Source organism: Aulonocara sp. 'chitande type north' Nkhata Bay, linkage group LG7 (genome assembly GCF_057382095.1).
Source record: "Aulonocara sp. 'chitande type north' Nkhata Bay isolate Kocher_YH1m ecotype deep benthic linkage group LG7, A_spYH_male_GT1.1, whole genome shotgun sequence".
In the NCBI taxonomy this organism is placed as follows: domain Eukaryota; kingdom Metazoa; phylum Chordata; class Actinopteri; order Cichliformes; family Cichlidae; genus Aulonocara; species Aulonocara sp. 'chitande type north' Nkhata Bay.
This window is the reverse complement of record NC_141350.1, coordinates 17,807,387-17,827,399: the sequence shown is the minus strand read 5'-3', so window position 1 is coordinate 17,827,399 and position 20,013 is coordinate 17,807,387. Positions and strand designations below refer to the sequence as shown.

Here is a 20,013-nt window from a genome sequence, read left to right as displayed (position 1 = left end):
CCCTCTCTCCCCCTCAACCCCCAACCGGTTGCGATAGATGGCCTGGTACTGATGGAGGTTTCTTTCCTCACCATTGCCCATCACCTAGTGCATGCTCATAACGGATTTCTGGGGTTTTCATTCCTCTGTCTCTTTCCTCCTTTCTATCCCTTTCTTTTTGCCTATTTTTCCCTTATACTTTTCCTTTACACCACACTTTTTTCCTCTCTTCTTTTCCACTATCACTCCCAACCTGTTTCTTCACTCCTGAGAACACAGGGTAAGGTAACAGGGGGATAATAAACACAATCAATCATAAAAACATCATACTCTAGAAGTATCTGTCATGGCTTCCTGATCCTCCTGGTTTGACTCATCCTTTTCTCTCTATCACTCTCTATGCTCTCTCTCTCCCTATCCTCTGAGTCTGTGTGTGTGTGAGTGTGTGTGTGTGTGTGTGTGTGCGTGTTTATTATTTTTCATTTTTATTATTCAAAGTGTAGTCTTCTTATCACAGCATTACAGTGTCTCTAACGTGGAAACAGAATCACGATCAACTTGTGTCACAGCACATAACAAGTTTAACTAGCCATTTGTCGCCACTACGTGGACCATGACAGTGAAAATTCATCTTCACCACGTCTCTGATTCCCGTCAGCCTCAAAGGCGTCGGATCCTTGAAAGGTTGACACCTGATGATTGGCATTTGGACAATTTCCTGAAGAAACCCTGAGCGCTGGTTAAGCTGAGCAGGCGTCTCGTCTCTTACTCACTACCCCTAAAATCTTAACGCCACGCCACCAGCTCTCAGCCTCATTCCCAGTAACACAATATGAAAAGCAACAGCTGTGTGTTTGTGTGTGTGTGACGGAACACAAAGAGAGCTTTGACAGAGATAAGAAGCGGAGGAGAGATCACATAAAGGTGGAAAATATTTGGCGTGAAATTGTTAATTCAGTATCTTTATTTACTTAAGGGTGTAGAATCAGGTCACACTGGAAATGGTTCATGTGTTTAGAAGAAATTCAAATTGTACTGCCCACAAAACGAACCCACAGGGAAAGAAAAAAACATTTTTTACATCTTTTGACATTTTGAGAGCCGGCAGAGTAATAACACAGAGAAAATTCTCCAATTTACTCCACAGTTTTGTCTGTCAATCAACCCAAACCTGGAGGCCTCGTCTACACTCATATATTAATTTTCTGGTGTTACAGCACTGAGCATCAGCTCAATACCAGCAGACCTGTCTGAGGTCATTCTGGTTTGGTGAGTGTTGATTAGAGTATAATTGAACATGAGGCAGACACTATTGATTCTTTGTGAACAGCCTGAGGTGTCAGCTGGCAGAGACTCAGAGGTGTGACAGTAGGATTGAGATATCAGCACTCGCCAGACAAATGGAGTCTTATTACAGAAAAACGGATTATGACAGAAGAGAGTGCATGTAATATGGCAGCTTTGCATGACACAAACAAAGCTGGACTTACTGTATGACTAAACGTTTTAATACGCCGACGCATGGCGGGGACGCACACAAAAATGAGCCGCGCCATAAACAGGCAGACGCACTGTAAACCATACCATGTGCACGGTATGCTGGGACATGATGTCCGAGCTGCACAGCTCCTCGAAAGCCGCAGAGAAGGGATTTCATCTTTACGCTGGATTGTATCCTAGCAACACTTTTCAAAAGCACCAGTTTCTGTGCTGTGGGGGGTCTTTTGTGAACGGCAATCAAACAACGCAAACACTCATTTTAATCTAGAACAACACTGCTGTTGTGGAACGAAAACCTGGGGTGCTCTGCTCATCTATTGAAGACATTCATCTCTTAGTGTCAGGGAAAGGCCGAAAACCCGCCGTTTACTAGAACTCAACCTCTCCTCTCTCCACTTTGCAGCTATACTGCTACTGTAGATAGCTGTAACTCATTAATCATAAATGTTCCTAATAGATGCACTTAAGAGATTAGGGGATACCACGAAAAGCCTTCTTATAGCATTCAAGTACAAAGTGAAAGAAGAAGAAGAATCTCATCTACCTCATTAAGAAATGTTACTTGAGTAAAAAACTGTAAAAACACATAAGACTGGTTCAACATGGCAAAACAGCAGACTCTGAAAAACAATATTCGGGCCTCCTTCTCTTTTATCTTATTTCAGCAGCCTGAATGCACTTGATGAGCGCTCCAATCATCACTGTAAATCACAGGACCCCGGACGTCTTCCCCATAAATCATACTTTGGACGTGGCCAGAGCTGCTAACTGTTACTGCTGCAACCAGTGTTGCTTTGCTTTATGAATTTCAAGCACATTCTCTCTCCTTGCTCCTCTTAGGATTCCCAACCTCATTCCACCAAAATCAAATTTTGTCAAGTTACAGTCTTCTTAAGGGCAGATTCTGGGATTTTTTGCTCCAGTCCAATGGCCAATACTGTCTTTTGCTCTTTTTATCACAACCCCACAATTCCCTAAGGGTGCTACTGAAATGGAAGTCAGTGAAACCCCTCCTTTTCTGTGTTTAGCCTGATGTGAGTTGCATAATTGAGTAACTTTTTTTCTCCTTTTTTTAATACTCAGGCAGCCACAGTGAAGTAGGGAGGAGAAATGGACATGGTTACTTTGTGCTCTACAAAGTAACCATTTGGTAGACTTCAAAAACAAGCTCAAATACCATCCACCACCACCCACTCCAGAATACCGCCTCAACCCCCCACCACTCCTTACACATACAATCATAATCACCACCACAATCAGTCATTAACATCAGATTTGCAGTAATCCTACAAGAGGAAGCTAAGACGAGGTTAACTCTGGATTGGTCTTAATCAGTTTGAGAGGGGAAAATGAGCACTGCTTAGACACAGCATCATCTCCTGCAGCATCCCAGTCATGCCTTATTTCACAAGAAAAAAAAACATGTCCTAAATCTAGTAAAGACGAACAGACAAATAAGTGATTGATTGAGGATATAATTAAAAAAAACAGCTAAATAGAAGATAATTAAATTTATTAGTGCATGTCCTTCAATGTGAGACACTGCTGCTTGTCTGTTCAGTTTTTGGTCGTCCGTGTGCACCCAGAAAGCAGGTTTGTAGTAGGAGGTATGTAGGAGTCCATGCCCTGAACTTCCAAATATATTCTGTGGTTTTGGGCGCCAAGACACCAGCAGAAGTTTTTTAATCATCTGTCTTTAGGAGTGTTTCTTATAGAATTAGGACAACTATAGTTTTATTTCACTACCTAATGATCGTGATGTGCTGTAAATCAGTGTAAGAAATTTAAAACATGATTAGTTGCTTCATTGCCAAACGTAAGATTCACGCAGACAGCTTGGAGAACCTGCAAACTCCAGCCAGAAAAGGCCAAATGGTGGATTTAAACCCAGGGCCTTCTTGCTGTGAGGGTAATAAAATTTCCTGTCAGTCAGCTTTTTATTTATTCAAAATAAGATAAAAAAAGAGAGAGAGTTAAGTCAGTTTTCCTTTTAGTTATTTCCTTTTAATTGCTTGGGAACTGCATTTGAACTGTGTGTGCCAGTGTTGGTGCAAATGGCAATGTCAGGCAATAATGTACCTTGATGCCAAGCACAAACGTTGAATGTTTAGTATTTAAGAACAACAAAATTTCAACAACTTTTGTTTTTAATCATGTCATGTAATCTCAGACAGAATGCTCATAACTGTTTTCCCCACATCTGCTTTATATTAGGGGTTTAAAAATATCAGATAGATAGATAGATAGATAGATAGATAGATAGATAGATAGATAGATAGATAGATAGATAGATAGATAGATAAAAATGTCATCACAGAATAAAGTCATTAAAGGAGAGGAATTATGATGACATAGTGTGACATTGGGTCTGACATCATCTCTGAGAGGCAGCTGTGTCTTTGTCTGCTTTAAGGGGCACTGCTATTTAGTCTCTTTAGCTCAATTCATCCAGAGCCCATGGAGATGTGTGTTTTTCTATTTTAGTTTAATGAAGTCATGGGGTTAGGATTAGAGGTTTTATACATAAACATACAAAATTACATTTACTTTTACTGGTGGCCCACTTAAATAAATGAATAAATGTTTTCCCATCAAAATTCAAACAAGAAAGAGAAAGCAAGAAAGACAAGAACATCATTTAATCTTTTCATCCCTGGTAAGATCATAAAATCTTGAGCAAAATCACACACCAGCTGTAGTCCATTTGTTTGTTATGCTGAATCGGTACAATTTCACCACAGACCAGCGATGATGCATTAGTCTAGCCAATGAATTATTTATGACGAAATCATTGATTTAGATTTCAACTAAGCCATAGACAGCCCATTTGTCTCGTCAACCCCGACACAGAAAGACGCACTTCATATATTGTATCTGTGTGGAAAATAGGACCTTGGCTACAGGTAAAGATGTTCCTGTCTCTGAGGTGCCTAACAGAATGATTCAGTTAAGTACAGCACACAGACAAGGGCTATCCAAGCCTATTATACAGCAGATAAAACAGTAAGCCCCAAGGCGCACACACAACTACACCTGCAGAAGAAGAAAAAAAAAGCTGCTATCTCTGTGTTTTGTGAAGCATGGACCCCCTGTTGTTAAGCAGGAAATGGTTCGGCACTTGATGGAAAAAATAACTTTATTTTTCAGATTGTAACAGCTTGATTTCTCCCACAGCCAGAATAGAGACTCCTTCCTTTCAGCAGTGTAGGAGTGTAAAGAGCAAGGACGTCTAAAAGCTTCTTTTCAGCAGCTGACACCATGTTTATCTTGTTCCTGCGTTTTAGCAATTAAGCTAACAATGTGCGTTAACTGTTTGTCTGATTATTCACTGATAAAGAAAATGATGCATTCAGATTCAACATCATCTAATTATGAACAACAGTACAGCCCGCAGGGGTGTTCTTTTTGCAAGTTTGAAATCATGTTTCCATTCAATTTAGTGTATGTGTGAGAGACAGACAGACAGAGAGAGAGCACTCTGAATAATGTTATTTTAGCCTCAGAATAATGTAATCCAGCTTCAGATGATACGGTTATGACTGGCTCTCTTGTCTGTCCTCTCGCTTCCGCGCTCTCTCGCCCAACAGAATCTGTCATGCTAATGTAAACTATTTATCTTAACCCCTGCAGTCAACACAATGTCCCCCAACACCACTACCTCCTCCAACCCCCCTTTGGCCACACAGGCTCAGCAACCTCAGCTGACCTGAATATCAATGACTACAGTCTTGAACCCACGAACACTGGAACTGGCCCGCTGTATGAACTGCATTAACCTCAAATTAAGGAGCGTCTGTAAATTCATGCAAATGGAAGGGAAAAGTGACTCGAGTCATTAGAACAATAACAACTTTTATTTTTGATGAAGCAGCTGTCACTGACAGACCACTCGTACTTAGCAGCCAGCATCTAATGCTGCTCCTGAACGGTGGAACCATGAACCCACAACCTCACAGTGACCTGATTTTTCTGACCTTCTTCTATTTTTGAAAGGGGGAAAGAAGACACAGTGAAAACTATTACAAAAAAAGTATGGTGTCGTATTTGTTAGTCGCCTTCATATAACATAACAGAATATGAATGAATGAATAAGATTGACATCTCCTGCCTGGCACTTAGACGTCACCATTACCCAAAAAAACTTTGGAGATTATTTTTATGTTAATGTAATTAACTGTGATCCAGAAGAGCAATGACCTTTCAATGCAACAGCCACGGCAGAGTGTGATTCGTCCCTCGGTACAGTAGGGTAATGCACGGGGTGAAAGCTTTCAGATGTGTCTTTCCAAGTATGGAAAGTGTGCCACATCATGTATGATAAATTATGTCAAGAAAGGCAAAAGGTCAGAGGAGACGTGCTTTCCATCAAGAAAAGAGTGCTCCACTTAATTACTTCATGCCACATCTGTCCAATAAAGATGTTGGCTAAGCTGTTTCTATGGGAGAGCGCTGACATTCTTTACAAGCTACATGTCTCGGTCCCCATTTACTAATGGAAATATACTGTAGTAAATAACTGTAATTACCTGGCCACAGAGTGTTACTTACACTTGATAAGGAAGCGGTATCCTAAAGTATATGAAGAAAAACAATCAATGCCTTCAAATTGCACAAAGAGAAGTCTCAGAGGATTTTTCTTTTCTTCATTGGCTATAGACAATAAATGGTTATAGAACAATAAGAAGATTAATTTAACTTCTCATTCATCCTCTTATTAGAATGTGTGGGTCTAACATTAGACCAGAGATTAACCAGACAAAGGGAATGTTTAAATATAATCATTAAATAAGCCACAAATACCCCGTTTAATTGCATTATAGTGAAGACAAGCAGGGGGTTACCTATTAGTGGAAACCCATCAGCACTCTGTAAGAGTTGTAAAAGACACACAGAAAAACAATTAGGGCATAGTGTGTGTGTGTGTGTGTGTGTGTGTGTGTGTGTGTGTGTGTGTGTGTGTGTGTGTGTGTGACTTTGCTCAGTGCTTACCTTGCTGCCGAGTGCTATCATGCCAGTGGCTATGTGACGAGATGAGCTACTTAGCGGCCCATGTCCCCATCCCCTCCAACATGCCTGCCAAGTGTCCTAAATACTTTGCTCTATTGTCTGCCTCAGAAACAAGCAATCCTGCTGGATGGAAGCACTCTCTCTCCAAGGTGCAAAGGAGGAGGGAGGGACGATAAGAAAAGAAAAGGCCAATTCCCCGAGCAGGACAGGGAGCCATGCAAATGGGACGCCAATGAGAAGAAGCCTCCCTGCAGTGAGAACGCTTCACAGAGGGGTCTTCTCTTCTCACTGTGGCCTGGCTGTGGTTTAATCTCTTAAGCCCTCTGGTCCCACTCACAGATACGTGTTGAAACACCCACACACAGACACAGAGAAATACAAATTGATACAACATTCACTCGTCGACTTTGCTCCATCATTAGCCTGGCAGGAAGCCACACATATCATCAGCGCTGTCATAATCACCCCCTCTTTACTGTCAGAGAGAAAGTAAAGGTAGAAAAGAAATCAATAAAACACAGGCTTCACTCAGAGACGCAGGACCAGCACAGTGGAGATAAGACATGAAGGTGTGTTGTTGCATGTTTGCTGTAAACTTGATGTAATTCTCCCAATCCAAAGCAGATTTCTAATATATATATTTATATATGTAGCAGAATGGCAACAACAATTTGGCTATTCTTTGAATTCTTTGAACTAATCTCCACACGTTAAAAAGAAAACACAAGAAAGCAATCACTTGGGAAAGGATTAAGTGTTCTTAGCTTTCTTTTACCTACACTAGCCACAAGATTCATTCTTACTTATAATTCCTCCAGTTGGTAAAGTTATTAAGCATCGCACAAATGTAAACTGGGAGTCATCTGACCTCCAAAATGTAAAATTACGAATAAATGATTGAACCTGTCACTGTGCTTTATCTTTCAAACTGATCTTTACAAACCAGATGCAATATAAGTAAAATAATTATCTGATGTTATCTGATGTGTGTTTACTTTGGAAACAGATATAAAAAGGACATCGTGATTATACACTAGGAATGTGGAACGTGTGTATCATTTTAAATCGTCTTATATTTGTGAAAAATAACTGCAATGGAGAAGTAAAGCTGGATGTATAACTGCTGGATAAACAGAACATATCTATATCTATCTATACATTTCTCTTACTGTAAATACTAACCGCTTTATTATGTCCTTAGTACATAAAAATGTCAGCACTTTTCTCCTGTAACTAAAATAATAACTTTAAAAGTTTAGGGACCACTTTACCGCGTCCTGGAGGGGAAAGAAAGAAAAGCTAAAATAAGTAATGTGCCTTTTGCAAACCTCTTCAGTGGAGCTACTCATGAGCAAACTGCAAAAGGATGATATATTATTCAGCTCTTCCCAGCTGTGAGTTTTTCACTCAGCCTGTGGGGGGTATAAGGTTTTTAAGTGCAATCTATTCTATTTAGGGGACAGGAGGCAGCAGTGTTATACAAACGCTCACACACTGCCTTTGGGTTGCAGTAACCAGGAAGATGCTGAGCAAGTGTTACAGAGCAGGGATTTGGTCGAGGGGATACCAGAAGGTTTAAGAAAGGTTTAGCCTCGTGAGGCTCACATAATAAATTCATCTGAGGAAGCTTTCAGTCTGTATCACCACAGCAACTAGATGCATTGTATGAAAATGCTAAAAGGAAAAAAATAAAGCTTTGCAGTGGGACAACAAAACTCTGAGTAATGGACTGATTAACCTTATTGAATTTCATTAAAATCACACAGAGGCCTCGAATCTTTCAATAAGTCACCTTAAATATGGGGTTCATTAAACTTTCATAGGTTATTATGGAAAATAAGAGAGCAAGCAACAGGAGAAATGTATTTTAGTGTTGGAAATGCACTTACAGTAGAATGTACCCAATGAAATCAGGTATCGATGGTACAAATGTCTGCACTAATCCTTCAAATCATCATAGCAAATGGAGCAGTTCAAGAGAGCTCCAGATGATGCTTGAGACCAAACCCAGTCTAATGACATCCATTAAGATGAAGCAGACGGTCCCTGAAAAAGTCAGGAGAATTGTGCAAAGAGGTGTAAAGTACACCTTCTTACTTTTAGCAAGCACTTTACATCTGGTCTTAAATCATGAGCTCCCTGACTAATCAAAACCAATGCAAATCTCTCAGAAGGAGAGCATGTGGAGCAGAGCACAGAATGCAGTGGCAAAGCATAAGCCTTGTGTCTGGCTGGATTCTGCTTTTTCTTTCAGCACGATTTACCCAAGACTTCTGACTCAGCAGAACCCCGCCGGTGACGGGAATAAAAGAGGATCATTCCCCACCTTCTGTACATGCTATTAGAGATGCAGTATATTCAGTTTATGCCATTTAACAACACTACTCTGACCAGAATGGACAAATTTGCGCATTTACAGGTATTTGTGTCTACATTTGTTTAGGTAGATATATTTCTCAGATATCGGATGGTTTGCTGTGCATTATTTTCAGAAAACCTGGCAGCTAATTGGACAACTAATAGTGCAATGTTACTCCCTCCTGAATAGATTAGGGAGGGGGTAATGTTGCATTGCTCATATCATCTTCCTTTTTGTGACCTATTATTTGTTTTTCACTATTGCAGAACATACTGTTGAGTGATTGCTGTGGCAGTTTAAAACACAAAGAGCCACACACACAATTTACACACAATGACTGAAGCCTGAAAAAACAAATAACAGATTTTCTTGTGTACGGAAAGCTTAAACAGTAAAATCCAATATCACACTTCATGCACATGAAGGTGGATTTCTTTTGAATAAATCAAACTGATTCTAATGTGTGATCATCAGCAGTGAAATTAAAAATCATCTGCCGCAATTAGTAGTTATCTGCACTTTATGGTCGCAGATCATGCACACTGGATATTTGTGCAAATCAATAAATCACTCAACTCTACTATCTTAAAATAATATGTTGATAACATCCACTAGATTAAAGTATTTTGCACTGGAGGACGACATCCAGCTGTCATAAAAGTCACTGCCCTGATTTATCCATCTCTATGAACATGTTTGATGGTTTGATGTGGTGATGCATGCCAGCAACACAATGAGCAGAATGGACGCATGGAAGAGAGAAAAAAGAAAGACACAGGTGACACTGTTCATTTGTCTTGTGAACAGTGTCATTTTTGTACTACTGCAGAAACCTCATACAGAGAAGTAGGGCTCAATGAACATTTTTTTATTGGGTTTATCCATGTGATTCCCACTTTGAGCTGCAAGCAATGTTTAACTGATTTTATTCCCACAAACATCCTTTCGTCCTTCTTTGGCTTTGATATTTGTGCATGTGCGTGCTGATGAACGGGCTTCGAAATAAGGCACAATATGTGTTTAATCAACACTGTATTATTCAGTAAGAAGTGAAGTATTCGTTTGTGTACTACTTGTCAAGAACAGGTCTGTGAAACTGAGTTTATTGGCCTAATACGTACATAAATAAACCTATAATAGTCCAATAGTCCATGCTACAGTATTGTTTGATCTGAGCTCGTTTGACAGATTGCGTGCAGATATACAGCAAAAATGTAATGTGAACATCAAACATCTACTCTCTGAAAGATAAGTGTACGATTACACTCATCAGCCAGACACTGTCCACCCTAGTTAAGTATACAGTTAAAAGGTGATATGCAAACTTTTGTTCTGTTGAATATGCACCCATATAGTAAAGGAGGATTGCGTAACTTTTCTCTTAACATGACTGTCACTTACCCGTGCATGCACCTTGCACAAATGCATAAATCAGGTTTGGAAATTGCTCAGGTCCTGCTGTCCTATATAAATGTCCTTTTAGTCAGTTGTTAGCTGGTTGCCTGGCAATGTGATGGCATCATAAAAAGCATTTAAGTAAAGGCATATTCAAGTCTTGCACATTAATATATATCAAAACTGAACTGGAAAAATAGAATTGAACTAAACTGTGATGAATTGATAAACTGAACTGAATTACACTGATACAGTGTTTTTATAAGGTTTTATGGGAGCATAAATGCTAAAATAAAAACTGGTCATTTTAGCCCTCTGGGAGATGGTTGCTAGGCAACATGTTGATGTCATAATATCAGATACTGAAAAGACCCTCGATGAGACTAAGATGTAACAGTTTGCCAAGTCTGGTTGCTCAACTCCTGACTGTGTAGGAGGAGTTCATGGGAGAGACAGACTGAGATTTGGTGTATTAAACTAAGATAATGGTAACAGAGTTCCACTGCTGCTGTTCGTGCTTTATGGATATAAGAACCGGCAACAATACAGTCTCTCAAATGCTTAAACTGAAGCCAACGTAAATTACTCCTGATTACTCAGATATGGTTCCTCCTTAAAAACCTTTTAGTACTTTTGCTTCTGTTCTCTTTGAGTCATTCAAAGAGAACAGAAGCACAATGAACTGCCCAGGTTTTGACTTAGGAGAAGGGACTACTTGGGCCCACTCTGCCCGAAAGAGCTTTTGTGTGCATGTTAATGTGAGTAGTGTCGAGAGTTTAGATAAGTAAGGTTCCTTGGAAAAGATGTTCAGCTCTTGTTGCGTTTGTTTGTCAGGCAAAGAGTTGGATTACTCCGATTGCTGGATAGAAAATGAAATTATTGTTATTATTATTATTATTATTATTATTATTATTATTATTATTATTATTATTATTAGTAGTAGTAGTAGTAGTAGTAGTAGTAGTATATATATATTTTAAAATCTGGATCTGTGTGAGACAGACACTATCTATCTATCTACATATACATTATCATAGATATATACCTTTTTTTTTTCCTGTAGACTGTGACTTTATGAGCTGAGTTATGGCATCTCAGAACTAGTTTTGAAGTCTGTCTGGAAATGAAAGGTGTCTTTCTAAACAGCCACGATGAACGAGTAGTTTGAAGTACGGCGCCCTGATGCATTTTCACCTCTGCACAGCTGACGAAATGTTACAGCAAACGGTTGACACACTCAAGGTGTGTGGCGAGGGGGTTCCTAACACTAAAGGTTAACATATCTAACAGAACTATAATCCTACACCCAAAAATACTACAAATTTGCTTCATCAGGATTATGTATTTATGTAGTTTAAATCATTTTCAGCAGCAGCCTGATAACCAATCAGGAAGCAACCTCAGAAGTCAGATTTTGACAGAAATATTGTTAAATCCAGACCAGTGAATGAAATCATGTTATTCCTGCCCTCATTTAACTACAGCATAGCAAAAAACAACAGAAAAACAGAAATGGGTTTCTTATGTTTTTAATGATTGGATGAATGTTGAATGTTTGGCTGCTTGAAAAGATTTCTACTGTAGTACCTTAACCCACTGATTAGAAAACCATATGCACATGCAGGTGTGCCACACAAAGATGCAGAAATTGAGCTAGATGGTGGACTCTTACCACGGGACCATGCAAGCTATGAAGCAGTTAGAACTTTGTTTAAATACAATAATGTGTTTAGAACAATGCATATCAAGGGCAAAATACATATACAATACATATTTTGAGGTGGCTGTTGATTTAATAGGCATACCAAGACCCAGCATATCAAAGATATAGCCTTAATATGAATATATCAAGCACGTTTCATATAATGCAATATGATGTAACAGTCATACACACACAGTAAAAAAGAAATAAAGCAATGAATATTTATTGTAATATTAGCCCAAAGATGCATAAGAAAAGTAATGCCTTAAGTAAGAAATGTAAATAAGACAAGCCCCAGAAAATCATCTGTGCTGAACTAACAAATATAAATATACAAAAGAAGGAGACAGTGTGCAGAAAAGGACACAGACACTGTGGGTGCTGGATACACAACCACTTTCCTTATACCAACTTACAAACTCCTGTACAGTCCCACACATACACATGCACACACACACATACAACGCTTCAATAGGTTTATCCTTTCAGTGTGCAGCACTGCAGTGTTAGGTAGGATGCTTCATTCTGAGAGGCAGATAATGAGCTATTCCCTCTGCAGAGGACAGAATCCCAGAGCCAGCAGAGCTCAGCAGTGCTACATGCTCCCTCTCTCACACACACACACACAAACATAAGTTGCAATAAGCAAAAAAAAAACAAAAAAAAAAAAGCCAGCAAAACTTCCTAACTCTAAGCACTCCTCTGGCTCCACCACACAGTATACACACAAACCAAACACTGAGCCTACTCTGCCACCCACCTCTGTTCTAGAGCGCACAGCTCTGAGGCACACAGAGACCCCAACACGCTTGCAGGTACAGTCCCGTTAGCTTGAGTTGGCAGCAGTGAAGCCGGCTGTATATATTCCTGCCTGAGGATAAACTGCTAGTGCTGGCTAGCAACCGCTGTCATGGCATCCTGGACCCCTTCTATCACAGGCACTCAGCAGCGCAGAAGCCCCCTCCATCGCATACACAAATGTACACTGAGCTTTCAAATCAAAGGGCTCCCCAGCTGTGACCTCACATCACAGTGGAAAAGGAGGAGGATGCGGGAGAGGAGGGGCTGTTTGTGGAGTGTTTTTGCAGTGATATTTCGGGCTGATATTGGTGTGTGTGGCCAGAAGGTACGGCAGCCACAGCAAGAAGGACAAAATTACCACAACAAGGAAGAAAGAGGAGGAAGACTAGAGCATGTACCACGGGGGAGGATGCAGCTGTGAGGGGGGAAGAAAGAACAGTTGTTGCAAACAAAATGTTTGCTGCAAAGGTGGTGGCATGCTGTGGGAGGGAGGGAAGAAGACAATTTAATTTTGATACCTGTGAGGGCTGCGTCCATTCCCACAGCTGAACATAAACTTTACAGTCACACTGGAAGAACAGCATGAACCAGCCTCACAGAGGGAGCAAGTGCAGCAAAGAAATAAAAAAATAAACAGAAGCCATGGCACATTCAGTGGCTCCACCTTATGCCTCATCCACTCACCCACTCTGAATGAGCTCTTCCTCATGTTGTTTACTTTCTCTTTTTCCCGCTTCCTCATCCTGTTTTCCATATTCTTCTCCCTCTCCTTTAGCCCAATCCACATCTATCATCTCCTGTTTTCTCCATCCCTTCACTTCTTCTCTCATCCATAATGGATGGTTTGAAGATATCCTCTTCCTGTAGTGGACCCTGGTCCCTGGTGCCAGTCAGCCTGTATTGATTATTGCACCAGAGGAGTCATCAAGGCATAGATAATAGGACTTAGAGTTGCACTAAATCTTCTGCATCGTTCCCCTTCCCCCTTCGAGGAGCTGGTCCATGTTTTTCTGTCTTCTACTGTCAAAATGTACATGAATCTAATTAGTAAGTGCGTTCACTGGCTTTGAATGAAGCCAGAGAACGCACAGTGCATTGGTCTGGATTATACAATCAGAAACAATGCAAGACACACAACTGTTTATGCTCAGTTTTCACCAAAGTAGCGCACAAATTGTGTCTTCCTCTTGGTTATATTTGTGTGCCACAGTCTGACGCATGCCACATTAAGGTTCATTAAACAGGATATCTCCTCTGTGCTCTGGCCAGCCTGTCTCTCCTTTGACCCAGGCCTTCATATATAGGTCAACAGTGGCATTCAAGTGACTGATGTATGTCACAAGCACAATACTGCTCTTTTTAGGACTGGACATGCAGTCAGTCACGCCCTGCAGCATTATAATGTAACAATACGTAGGGCAAATCAGAAATCTAAAGGGATATCTGTCGTTCTCTTCCTGCACCACCTCCTTACAGGAAGGCTTGGCGAGTTGTTCTTGGTACTCCAAGAAGTGTTGAATCTTGAGTAAACATAGTAGGGCTTCATTAAATGGAGCAATTTTCATGCTCACTGAGCAAAATGCATACAATGCAACGTGTGTGGCTAAATGCAAGAAGACAGAAAGAAATATGCCTGGAAAATAACTTTTCGAGCACACGTGATAAACTTTGGGTGTCATGTGAAGGAAAAGTTAGACGGACATAAATGAAAAGAAATGACATGGTAGCTTATTTTCATACAGCATCTTTGTAATAGAGTGAGTGTCGTTTATTTGTATAACAGCAGCAATAACATCAGCAGTACACTGTGTATATTTGGAATTCATAAGAGAAGCCCTTTTAAGATAAAGTAGTCATATAGGATTACGTTTTATTATACATAAATACAGTTGTATAACAAGGCCAGAAACTTGGTTTGAACTATAATGTGAAGAGGTGATCAAGTGATACGATTTGATAACTTTTTAAATTAACCTTAGATAAATACATACCTATAACACTTCTTATTCAAATTCCAATTCTTTCTTCATTATATATATTCCAAATAACAAAAATCTGGGACACAATAAATGGAGAAAATGGGCTAAAATGTGATTTTTAACCAGCTGACGTTGTGGTTAAGTGGCCAGTTGGCTACACATTTGGTTCAAGTCAGCCGTGAGGTTACTGTACCTGCTGTTCCTTCATACAATAACTCCAAAATGCTACAAAAATGAGTCATTTATTTAATTGAAATTAATATGATACAGGACTTAGCAATATAACATCTGAAACCAGTAATGTTGACATTCGATAACTTTTTACCATATTAGCTGTTTATTATTTACCACTTAACTGAATATTCAATTTAGCTGCAATGTGAAAACAACATGCACATTCACTCCAGTGTAATTAGCTTTTTAGTGTGACACAAATTACTTCATGTATCAGGATTCAAACTGAGCCAAAATGAGCCTTTATAAAACAAAACATTGAATGCAATACTTTCAATTTCAATTATTAATATTAATATAGCACAAAATCACAACAACAGTTGCCTCAACTTACTTTATATTATAAGAGGAAACATATGCATTAGAAAGAAAAACCTCAACAATCAGATGACCCTCTAAAGCAGGGGTGCCCAATCCCGGTCCTCGAGAGCTACCGTCCTGCAGCTTTTAGATGCATCCTTGTTCCCACACACCTGAATCAAATGAATGGCTTGTTATCAGGTCTTTGCCAAACATGATGGCATGCTGAAGAGATCAAACCATTTGATTCAGCTGTGTTGGAGTAGGGATGCATCTAAAAGCTGCAGGATAGTAGCTCTCGAGGACCGGGATTGGGCACCCCTGCTCTAAAGCAAGCATGTGGTGACACAGTGGAAAGGAAAAACTTTCTTTTAACAGGAAGAAACCTTTTTGTGATTGTAACAGTGCGATTTTGCTGTTATTGTTATGTAAATCTATATTTGGACCAGCAGTGTTCATGAGAGTGGGGGAGCCCATTTAGTAGCGTCTCTAATAACAATCCTGGCTTTTACTCTCATGCACAAACATCCTTACAACAACACAGAGACCCAGAGGAGCAAAGCGATTAGCAGCAAAACGAGTACTCCCATTGCCTTGTGGCAATCGAGCATTTTTTCTGGACTGGAAAAATAGGTCTGACACGTCAGCAAACAAGGTCATAGCGCAGAACACAGGTCCCATGTTTATGCTGCCAAGTATTCTGTCAGCTTGAAACTCCTTCTCTATCTTTCTCTCCCCGCCTCCCTCAGTGCAGAAACGGTCAAAGAGAAACAACTCTAATCTCTGCCACAACAGCAGAATAGGCAAGTGGACAGCCTCTAACGAGAATAATAACTGTACACCAAAGCATTAACCCGACTCACAGAAAACAGCATCACCAGATCACTCCTCCTTTTTCTATTCACAACCAGCCTCTCGATGTTAGGCTTTTCTGTGTTCATTATTCTCGTCTTCTGAGAAGACTGTGTGAATAAGCTGCAGGTGAGATCTGAGCAGAGGAGTTTTGAAGTGGGGCTATTAGCAGAGACTTTTCTAATGTGTGCGCGATGGCTGTTATCTTCAACTTGGGTTGCAGAAGTTTGATAGAGTCAGACCAAAGAGTCCTCTTCTCTATACACCGCTTAATTTCTGTATTTTTCTTCAGCTTTAAAGGAGAACCTCAGACAATCAAAACTGAGCGATTGAGTGCGTGGGTGGACGTGTGTGAATGTGTAGTATGCTTAAGTTCAAGTTTGCTGAAGACTCCAATGATCCCTCACCTCAATACTTAAGTGGACTTTTTCACAACTGGCAAAAGTTATTATGAAATGTCAGACAAAAATATACCTGTCAAGCACACAAGGCCAAAATGACTATTGAGACTCAATGCGAATCAGTGAATGCTGCAAGTAAGGCAGGTACTTCTTACTGTAAAAGATAAAGCGATGCCTTTGCGGACAGGTTTGTGAGACACCAGCCAATCACTGGCATTTATAAATCAATTCACACTCATTATAATACTCGGAGTAATCCCTGGGAAACAGAAACCAACAGGAGCTCAATCGATGTTTGTCAGAATAGCTCTGATGAATCAAAGACAGTGGATCAGCCACCCAGTATTGATTCGCTACCCATACCTTAGCATCACTCCTAAAACCCATTGACACCAGAATTAGCATGATTAGAACAATTTATTTCTTCCTGTGCTTCTATTAGTATTTCTGGTTTTACAGTTTCTCACTGAGATCTAAAGCTTATCCTCGTGAGTTGTAACAATTGTCTTATTCTGCATTTCTACAGTCAGTAAAGCTGGTGGGGGGGTTTAGAGTCTCAATACTTTTGGACAAAAATGACTTTTTTCAAGCTCATTCCTGCGTGTTCAAGACAAGCAAATTAAAAATTATTATTTGTGCCCAGGAATTAGCCACAGTGAATTCATGTCCCTTAGCAACACAGTGAAATGATTTAGCAGGCAGTGGAGTGAAGCACTTATTGTTGTGTCAGTTCTCACAGCATGCTGATTGATCTAAACCCACCAGCCTGACAAGATGGATTATTGGATGATCGTGATCAAACAAGTCTTGCCAGAATCTAGATGCCTCATATAGCAGGGACTTACTGACAACGGGAAAGTCATAGTCATCGTCTTTATCTAAAATCAGAGTGGGTCTTGCTAGTTCTCTCAAAAAGACTATGTGAAATGGTCCCCCTCTTCAGTTTACTGAACAGCAGTGCACAGTTTACTGTGCATTAGTGTAATGTACAGTTTGTCTCTTACTCACTGACCAATTACGAGAAGCCCTCTGTCTGCATTATACCCCATGCGCCATTAAGAAAAATTCCCTTGTGGGTTTATATTGGTTTTATTATTACAATATTACAGTGTAGTAATATTGTGATAATAACATACAAGCTATATTTAATGTACTACTACAATTATGTTTTCAATACATCAAGACCCATGTATTTTGGATAGCAATCAGTTAATACAAATCCCACATATATACTCAAGTCCTTCCCAATCAGTGGTGGGTTGTTGAAGAATTCAGGATGAGCACATTTACACTTTTTAAATATTTTTTTATATTTTTTATAATCTCTGCAGAATATATCCCTGTAGGGGAACCTATAGCCACAGCTTCACCCATATTCTTATGCCAAACCCCACAGCCACATAAAGACTGCAGAAGAATAAATGAAAACAGGAAAGGCAGACAGGGGCAACAAATTCATGCCGAGTGTGGACGTGCTCAAGCGTTGGGAATGATAATTTAATTTGTTGAACCCATTGTGGCTCCCACTGCTACTGTAGCTTTGATGCAAAAGGAGCCCATTTGCCAAGGGCAGCGCAGAGCAATTTGCAGCTTTAAGTCACCAGGACCTGCAGAGATTTGTTTACTTCTAATATTGCCTATTTCCATATTTCTCTCCAAGGCGGATGTGGATGGATGACAGATTATTCCAGAAATTGAAAAAGTAAGAAACAAATCCCTTGGCACTCTCTTTCTGAGCAGCACTGGTGCCTGTTTGTCTGGACCACAGTAAGAGGTTGGGGAGAGCACACGCTCAGGCCTAACAAGATCTCTGGTATAAAAGACACATGCTGAGTTGTTTACTTTGGTGACTTACCGCTTAACGATTCATTAAACCAACTCAGACTCAATGAATCCCAAATGAAACATCATAATGCCAAGTTGGGTAGAAATGTAAACACCCTGCAATCTTGCTGATAAATAAGTCATTAAAAAGTGAATGAGGACATGAGATACCCATAAAATATGCTTCCTTGTACGACACTGCATTTATATGATGAAAGGATTTTCTTAAGATTAGAGATTTCCCTTTCTGAAATTTTTCCAAAAGCATTTCAGCTCAAACAAGAGGCCCAGACACCTCCTCCAGAGTTCAAATTAGACAAGACAAAGCTGGCTTTATTATTCCCTTGACTTCCATTTACTGTATTGGCCTGTGCCGATGCTTTTAAGCAGCGGCATGGATATTCATGCCTACTCATCAGGAAGTCTTCCCTCACGACTTGTGCCACTGCAGGCTCTATGGTCTCTCTCAATGGGTGCATTTGTGTGTGCAATAATACACCCCTGTGACTTGGCACTCGAGCACCCTGTTGCAAAAAACAGTCAGCATGAACCCTCATTCAGATTGCTAGAAATCTGAATTTGACAACTAAGACATGCAATGCTTGCAGACCATCCGCCATCATACAGCCCACATGTTCACGTCCGGAACTGTAAGCATACCCGTTCACTTGTGTTTACTGTTGAGCACATGGCCACAGTCAGATGGCCTGTTGGAAAGCAACGTGTGTGCCGACTGACAATGAGAACAGTCTGGGCAAAGACCTGAGTCATTTGGTGCCTCTTTGGCCAAGTAACACCATGTGATCATGGCTCACAACACAGAACAGGTGCCCACTTACAAAAAAACCCTCAAAGAGACGGTGAAAGAGAGAGAGAGATGCAGCAAAAAGAATAAGCGCTTAGATCAATGTCAGACCACAAAAGGTATATTTCTGCAGCGTGGACTAAAATCCTCAAACCCAAAATTGGTACACCATGACACTAGTTGGCTATGTCAGCACGAGTAGGTGCAGATGTGTGGGAGCTCTCTGGCGTTCAGATCACCAGATTATCACTTTACATAAGGAAATCATCTCTTCCCAAGTACAAAGCTGTTTGTGCACAGTCCAACTGCTATTAAAGATAAGGCTCAGACAACCCACGCAGCTACAGATACAGCATTTCCAATCAAGCTGGCTTTCCCTCAAGTAGCAGCAAAAAACCCCTCTAAGCTAGGTTACAAGACTATATGACGCTTCAAACAAATGCTTTGTTTGACTCCCTTGCATTTCTGCACACCTACATCTTGCTGGGCTTTATCCATTCCTGTGTGGCAGCATATTTCTTAAGACTCACGTGGACTAACTTGGCATTTATTCAGCTTTTTTTAAACTACTGATATTTATATAATCCATAATTACTCATAACAGTTTACTGTTTACTAGCCATATTTCAAGAAATTCACATGAAATGACAAAAAAAAGAGTACTGATCATATTAGTTTGACATGTAAACAATATTGATTGTTCACTTCAACACTAACCCCACCCCCCACCCCCGCCTCAGTCATATAGGACACCAGTGTTTTAGCTTGTCTTCTTATCCTCTATTGCAAGGGAGTTAAACAGAAGTCCAACTCCTCATCTTTCTATCCTTTGTGGACACAGTGGGGGTTTTTTGTGGCTGTGTGTACAGGATTGT

The 20,013-nt window shown here is 40.2% G+C and overlaps 1 protein-coding gene across 2 annotated transcripts in view; it reads right to left on the bottom strand.

The window, feature by feature from the left end:
* cntn1a (contactin 1a) overlaps nt 1–20,013 on the bottom strand; it is a 66,757-nt gene that overhangs the window by 36,353 nt on the left and 10,391 nt on the right. The window contains exon 1 of one of the 2 annotated variants that reach the window (XM_086299189.1): nt 6,469–6,758. The exons of the other annotated variant lie outside the window; for it this stretch is intronic. The gene's annotated coding sequence lies outside the window, so the exon portion shown is untranslated. Of the gene's footprint in view, nt 1–6,468; nt 6,759–20,013 lie in introns of those variants that run through there. 2 annotated transcript variants of the gene reach the window in all.